This window comes from Alnus glutinosa, chromosome 10, assembly GCF_958979055.1.
Source record: "Alnus glutinosa chromosome 10, dhAlnGlut1.1, whole genome shotgun sequence".
In the NCBI taxonomy this organism is placed as follows: Eukaryota; Viridiplantae; Streptophyta; class Magnoliopsida; order Fagales; family Betulaceae; genus Alnus; species Alnus glutinosa.
In genome coordinates, this window is record NC_084895.1 from 23,503,408 (window position 1) to 23,511,127 (window position 7,720).

Sequence of the window (7,720 nt, forward strand, 5' to 3'; positions counted from 1 at the left end):
GAAAATGCAGGAAAACGAGGGAAAATCATGATTTCTTGGTTGTGTGCTTGAATGATGTGGATGAAAGTACCAATAACAGCTCGAGAGTGAGGAAATCTGAGATGGGTTTTGGAGAAATGAAGTAGAGGAAGGAACAGAGGACCAAGAACAGGGAGAATAGGAGGGAGAAAGAGGTTGTGAAGAAGAAGGAGAATCAAGGAAACAACAAGATCTCTAAGTTAAGAGATGAGTCCAAGTTCACAGGGACAAGAAAAATTCAGCCTTTAGCTGTGAAAAGAAGAGCCCGAATGCGACTCAAACGAAGAACGCTAGCCACCGTTTGCTTCTTTTATTTTTCAGTAAGTGAAACGACAGTGTTTTGAAAAAGTAAATCTGGGCCTTCCATTTTTTTACAACAGATGTGCTGTAGTTTAAAACTACAGCACTGAATCCAAGCAAACCGGCCATTCGAGAGACAGAGAGAGAGATGGCAGTGAGACAGGGAGCGGTGGCAACGCTGCCCAGCCTCATTCGGAGCCTCCGAAAGGAGTCCCCGAAGCCCACGAACCCATCGGCGTTGCCGTCGCTGCGACGCGCTTTCTCCCTCTACGATTAGATCAATCTCATCGATAACGTCCCCGAAGACCAGCTCCGCTTCCAACGGTACCTTCTTCTCCCGCTTTTTCCCCTTCAGAATGCAATGAATTACCACTCGACCATCACGCTCTTTCTACAACATTCAACCCCTTTTCTCATTTCAATCACACATACTTTGCTTAACTTAGATTGAATTGTGTTTGCTTTTGCTAAACTTAGGTATACGGAAACGGGATTCACTGTAAATGGCGTGGATTATGAAGGTGGATTGCTTTGTGTGGGGAACATGTTAATGTCTTGGGCTCCAAAGAAATTCCCAGAGGTCACTCCAGATAGGTCTGGTGTAAATTTTGTTTCTTTTTCCCCATTCTTTTGGAGTGATAATTTAGTTTTGGTTGCTTTGTTTGTTTATTTATATGTGTTTTGGATGGTTGGAATGATGTCTTTGCTTCCCTGATAATCTTGACTTAGAGTGGTGGATGAGTTGTTGGACTTAGTATGCGACATGCTATTTTTTTTGTTATAGATTTCAATCGTAGTCGGTAGAACACAAAAGATATTCTTTTGTTGTGGTGCACTGTTAGAATAATGGTTAAGCAATTAAGTTTACTATTTTTCTACCAGGTTTTAAGTGTTTGGGATAATTAGAACTAAAGTAGAAAACTTTATGAATTTGTGAAAGTTGGAAAATGGAATATAATATTGTAAGTATTGAGTTTCAAGTTGGTGATAATTAGTTGTGGATTGGGCTAGACAACATATTTTTTTCAGGAACACCATTGAAGATTGAAAAAGAATGATTAGAAGATTGCTTTCGGCTCTGGCTACCCTTACATAAAGGAAGAAAGTCTCAAAAAGAGTTATTCAATCTGCCATTTTAGGGTAATCGAGTTCTATTTGTTGTATTGAGCATACCTAATGTTCTTAGCCTGAGGGTTTGGACATAAGTTCTTAGTCATTATATCATCAAAACTCCAATATACTAACTTGAATATGATTGCCATTTTGTTGTGTGAATTTTCCAATTTCTAGTTTTGTATGATTTATCGCCTCATATGCTTTGCATTAGTTTTCCAATTTTTAGTTTTATATGAATTATTGCCTTGTGTCATGTGTATGGCTGTTGGGTGCATGTATTTAGATACTGGTTCATTGTCTCCAATATTCTTCCAGCTCCTGTGAGTTTCTAAGAGTTTCAAGTTCCTTGTTGCAATTATTCTTTTAGCTCGAAGAAAAGTATGGGGTTTGCCACACACCTGAGTCTGACATTTCATCTTCTTTATGTTGTGGTGCAGCTTATCTATCTTCCAAATTGTGCGGCCTATACCAGGTAAGAATTGAAATTGTGGTATTTTCCTGTCATGTTGGCCCCTTGTTTTTACTTCTCACATGCACCTTGCCTGTGTTGTGACCCAATTGTTATGTGAAACATGGGTTCCCTGCCAATAATACATATTGTGCGCATCAAACGGTTTGGTGATATACCATCATAAATAATTAAACAATGAAGAAATGATAAACTTAGGTCTACTCCATTAAAAAAACAATAAATAAATAATAATCCAGACGTACTTTTGGAGGCAGCCAAAGATGGTCTGTATACTTACATTTTTAATTTTAGTCCTCAAGTGTTTGACAATGACCTGAATCTCAATAGGTATGCATCCTGGTATAAGTACCTAAACTCTCTACATAATGTCACTGTAACTTGTGCATGTGTAAGTATATGTATGTACATTTGTATCTATGTAGAGTAATCGTTGTAGTTTAAAGGTATTGGTTTTTGTTAGTAACTAACAATCTGCTGCTTATTTTTTATTGACCTTCCACTTAATAACTTTTTCCAGAGATTCTGATCCTTGGCTGTGGGAGGAACATTGAAGTAGTAGATCCTGAACTTCGGCGCTTCATTTGGTCTACTGGCATGAAGTTAGAAGCCCTTGACTCGGTATCTTAGCTTTTCCCCCCTTATTTCTGAGCTTGACCTCATTCTCAGTTTGTTATAATTCTGTCTCGCATGGTTATTTATATTGTTTGTTAATTCATCAATAAATGGAGTAATAGATGTAGGATTTCTGACCAAAGTCCACATTCTGACATAATTCCTTTTCGTCTAAAAAAACAAGGGAAAAGAAGGAAGAAAAAAGTAATACGATTTTCCAATGAAATTGGTGTATTGGGGAGCATGAGAGGAGTAAGACCAAGTTACAAATGTTGTCAGAGTACCAGGCAATAAAAGAGAGTGCAGTAGAGAGTAAGAGAAGAGAAGTTTGTGCTAAAGTAATAGGATATCTTAAGTGTTGAAAAATGCCTATATTCTTTAAGGAACAACAGGGTGGTGAGGCTTTTTCCTATATGGGAAATGTGTAAATGGTTCGGGGTTTTCTGGTGAATTCATCTGGATTCCGAGGGCTGGAAGTTAGGCATGCTTGGTGTTGTTCAAAGTTTACCTTACCTGACCCATCGTAGAGTTGAGGTTGTTAGCTTTATAGGTAGAACTAGGGGAGCAAGCTTGCGTTATAAATTGTTAAAAGGACCTTTCAGGCACTTGAGATTGCGTCCGACCACCCGATCGATGAAGACTCGAACCTAACCACCTCGCTTTTGGAGATGACATAGTCTGCTAATCTAATCCCAATGTCTTTGATCCTGACAAGAAGAAAACAAAAGGAGAAATTTGTCCAATAGTAACAAATGGTGCCTCCACAGGTTGACTTCCGATCCAACCTAGTAGTAAGCTATCCGCCAAAAGCATCCAAAATATTCCTTGCTTTGTTGAGTCTTGATGTCTCTTCATCAATAGAATTTTAAATAAGTCTTCTTGCTTTGTTGAGCCCATCGGGTCCTTTTCTTCATTCTGGGTTTGCTCTACAAGTCTGTCCTGATTCCTCTAGTTATGGAGGTCTGGACTTGCTCTCTTGAGTGCCAGACTCTGGCTCAATGGCCGATTTAGTCAAAAGGCATTCATAAGCTATATCTTCCTATTGCTTATGCCTGTAAGATCTTTAATTGCCTGCATCTGTCATTGCTTGGTTTCTTTCCTTCGCTGTCATTTGTGAAAATAGTAATTGTGGCACAACAAACATGTGTAGCTGGGGTGGAGCCCTTTGAGATTTAGTGCACAAGAAATGAGCTAATTCAATAATGGGCATCTGTAAATGCATTTACATACTAGCAAACACTAATGTGAATGTTTTCTGTTTTTCTGAATTGGCTAAACATTTTTATTAAAGGATTGTATGTTTGACCAAATGTTTAACTTAAACACAGTACTTGATGCCTTTGTTTTCCAGTATTAGTCTCAGTCCATTGTGGTTGATATTCACCTTTCATTTCAGCCAAAATCAACCAGTAATATATATATATTCACCTTTTTAATTTATTTTTGTTGTTTGCTGTATATGGTGGGGTATGATGGTGAAAATACTAAAGAAAATAGTTCGAGTGAACTTAAAATTCTACCCTCCCTTGCTCTTTAACATAGGTTAGCAGGTAGTGGGGGTATTATCTTTCAGTGTTTGCTTCTCTTTCTACATCTCTGTGTGTGTGTGCGCGCGCGCGCCCTCGTGTAGAGATTTGTTCTTAATTAGTGTTACACCCGAAACCGACAGTGATACTGTTATGCTCATTTTCCAAGTGAAAAACCAAGACTCCAACCAAAATCGATTTTACAACACTGCTAACTTATATTAGAATCTTGATGATTTTTTTCTTCATTCGTTTCAGAGAAATGCTGTGTCCACTTACAACATACTGAATGAGGAGGGTAGGGTTGTGGCTGCTGCGCTTCTTCCATATGGGGTTTCTTCTTGATGCCTAGATCCAGCATGTTATATGCTTTTCATTGTCAGCTTATACAAGATCCCATTTCAGTTTAAACTATTCAAACTCCCTTGTCCTTTTAACAAGTACTATTGCACTTGTAAGGAAGATAAGTTTTGGCTCATGTAAATAAGGTGGAAGTTGGATGGTCCATAATTGTAGATCTTTATGCATTTCTTGTGTTACTACTTCTGTATTTCTTCCTTGGAGCAGGTCTACTCAAGTTGGCCTCGAGCTTTTAAGCATTGTCTTCTACATGGTCTCTTGAATTTTCTGTGTAGTTGAATAAATAAATAATTAATGATAGAGAAAAGGTCTATGATTTGGCAAAATAGCCGACATCATAGTTATTTATTTATATATTTTTCTCTTGATTATTGCCTCTTAAAAATTTAGGACCGTGGGGATTGTTCAAAGTGTTCAAAATGGATGATTTGGAAATTGTGCAGACTCAGTATTTACTATTTTATTCGGTCTTTTTAAAGCAGATAAAAGATTCAATGATATGGGTATGGCCTTCGAGAAGGGCACTTTTTTATGGACAAAGTTTTCTTCTAACTGGGTTTATTAAATTATATTTGTTCAAAATGTGTGGAATTTTTACATGCATTTTTTTTTTTTTTTTCCATATGTTTTTTTAATAGAGCATGTAATTTTCACATGCTTATAATTATTAGTTAGATCATCTGGTAATGTTTTTTAATGTTGGGCAAGAATCTCATAATTGAATTATCTTATGTGAGGGAATGATATTTAATGCTTCATTTGTTAAGGCGAAAAATATGTTTTGTATTTTTTGGTGTCAACGAAAATTATTTTTAATTTGATCGTAAATACTTTTTTAATTTTTGAAAAACGATTTTACAGTTTTGAAAACTGTAAATTGTTTTTTGGATTTAAACTCTTTATTCTTACACGCATGTTTATGAAAATTTGCTACTGTCGGGTATTAGAGTTTGTTGATAGCTCGAATTTATTACCGAAGTCCCCAAATTTGGGTATTCGATTGTTGGAATTCAAGGACATTTGATGGATTTCGGCAATGATCGTCGGAATCCGGCAACCACCATCGAAATTCTGCAAGCCAAATTCTAGCAAAACAGGTCAGAATTCGGCTAGTGCCAGAATCTAGAGATGTCCAGCCACCGTCGCCAGAATTCGGTTGTATTATGCCAGATTCCAGTTAGTTTCGCCAGAATTTGGCTATTTGTGCTGGATTACGGTTACCTTTGTCGGAATTCGATTGTATTAGAGCAGATTCTTACAAAATTGGTCGGAATATGGCAATTGCCGCCGGATTCTGATCTATATCATTGGAATCCAGCAACAATAGCCCGAATTTGATGGAAGTGGCGGGAATCCTGTTGGCCAATGACAAAATTTCGTTATCAATGATTTTTTTTTTATAAGAATCATACGCCAAAAACTATTTGATGTTGAAACAAACTGAAATAGTGTAAAAAGGTGTAGCCTCCTGTCGTGTGGTCATAGATTAAATAGACTTATAATCCAAAATTTGACCCATTCTTACATATTAGCCAAATATAAATCCAGAAAGGTTTTATTTTGTTCGATAGTTATCTCTAAAAGTATTAGAATATATTCTGAATATTTTATAATAATTAGAATATATTCTAACAAAAAGTATCTTTTATTATTGTTTTCATACTAAATGGTAAGATTTTAATCAGCATTTATCTATTTTAAAATGTAGTGAAATATGGGAATTAAATATTGAATTGACAAAAATAATTGCAGATATGTTACTGTCAATTAGTTCTGATTTTTAGTTTTATTTTAATAATAGCTAATTTAAGAGCTAATCAAAAGTGTCACATCAACAAAATTAGGAGGGAATTTTTTCCCTTGATATTTATTTTCTCAGAAAAAAATTCAGATCTTTTTATCTTTTCTTTTCTTGGTTATAGAAAAATAAAACAGTTTCGTATTTAAGTTGAATTCACCAAATCTATGGAAATAGATCTCTTAATATAGATGAATTATTTTACTTAATTTTATTTTGTTTTATTTACCTAACTAATAACGATATAGCAATATTCATATAATTATATATATATAACAAGCTCAGAAAAAGTCAGCAAAAAGAAAGAGCAAAAGACAAAGAAAAAGAGAGAAAAATGTCTTCTCTGCTTCACTCTCACTCGCCATGTCTTCGACGCTCGAGTTTCTTCCCAAGCGAGCTTCGCTCTCGAATCCCGGCCTCCCAACACGGCGTCGTAAGACCCGCTTCGTCTTCCTTTTCAATGCTTTAATTCTTTCTTGTTGGAGAACTGAGAATGATTTCTTTTTTTTTTTTACCAGAAATGCAGTGTGGTGAGGGATTCGCTCAAGTGCGAGAACGGCAATGTCATGTGCCTTACAGCCATAGCCTAACGGCTATGTGTGCAGGAGGAGGCGTTGAAGGTTGAAAGGTATTTTGGTTGGAAGAAGGAGAAAATGACACTAGAGACTGAAGTGCAACGTGGCAGAAGCTTGTGAGGAGTAGTTGGTATTGGTTTGCAGTTGGTGAGAAGTGGGCAACAGCTGGTGACCACTTGCTGGAAAGTGAAGCGGTGCATTTGATTGCTGGAAAGTGAAGCGGTGCATTTTGGAGAGGAGAGTTAATACAGGAACGTGCGTGGGCGGGATTTGCGCCTGGAATCTCGGGCCTTGGGGACTGAATTAGCTTTGCTTTGTTTGGGCTTATATAGCCTTTTGTTAAGTTAGTTGTTTCAGAGATTTTTGATGTTTTGTAGCCCGTTACTGTTCTTGATTACTTTGGAGACCTTGGGCTTCTCGAATTGCCCAGTTTATGTTCCTTTGAATTTAATCAATATAGCCACAGCAGTTGTCCATTCACCTCCTTCACTTACATCATTTCAAACATTCAACCCGTATAATCATCCATTCATTATTATCCTAATTCAGCAAGTATTACAGTTGAAGAAAGAAAGAAGGTTCTTTACAGGCAAGCCGTATTCTCCGTTTATCACCGGCGAGCCTACGACGCCGAGTCGTTTGCCTTCGAGCGCAGCGCATTTGGAGCACGACACCCGCCTCCGGATATTCTCCGGCACGGCCAATCCCGCTATTTCTCAGGTCGAATTCGTAGCGTTTGAAGCATAAATCTCACTCTTTAAGTGAATTTCTATGACTTTTTTTTTCCCCCTCTTTTCATATAGTATGCATATTTCTCTGGTTGTCCATGTTGCATTTGTAATTTTCATGACGGTTCAATCTAGAAAGGTTTAGGGTGATAAAGGATTTGTCCAAACGGGGTTTGGGAATGGAATTTGGGGTTACACCTGAAAACGTGAGTACA

General features: G+C 37.1%; 1 pseudogene; it reads left to right on the forward strand.

The window, feature by feature from the left end:
- Nucleotides 1–413: 413 nt before the first annotated feature.
- On the forward strand, nt 414–4,571 carry LOC133880753 (uncharacterized; annotated as a pseudogene).
- Nucleotides 4,572–7,720: the final 3,149 nt, after the last annotated feature.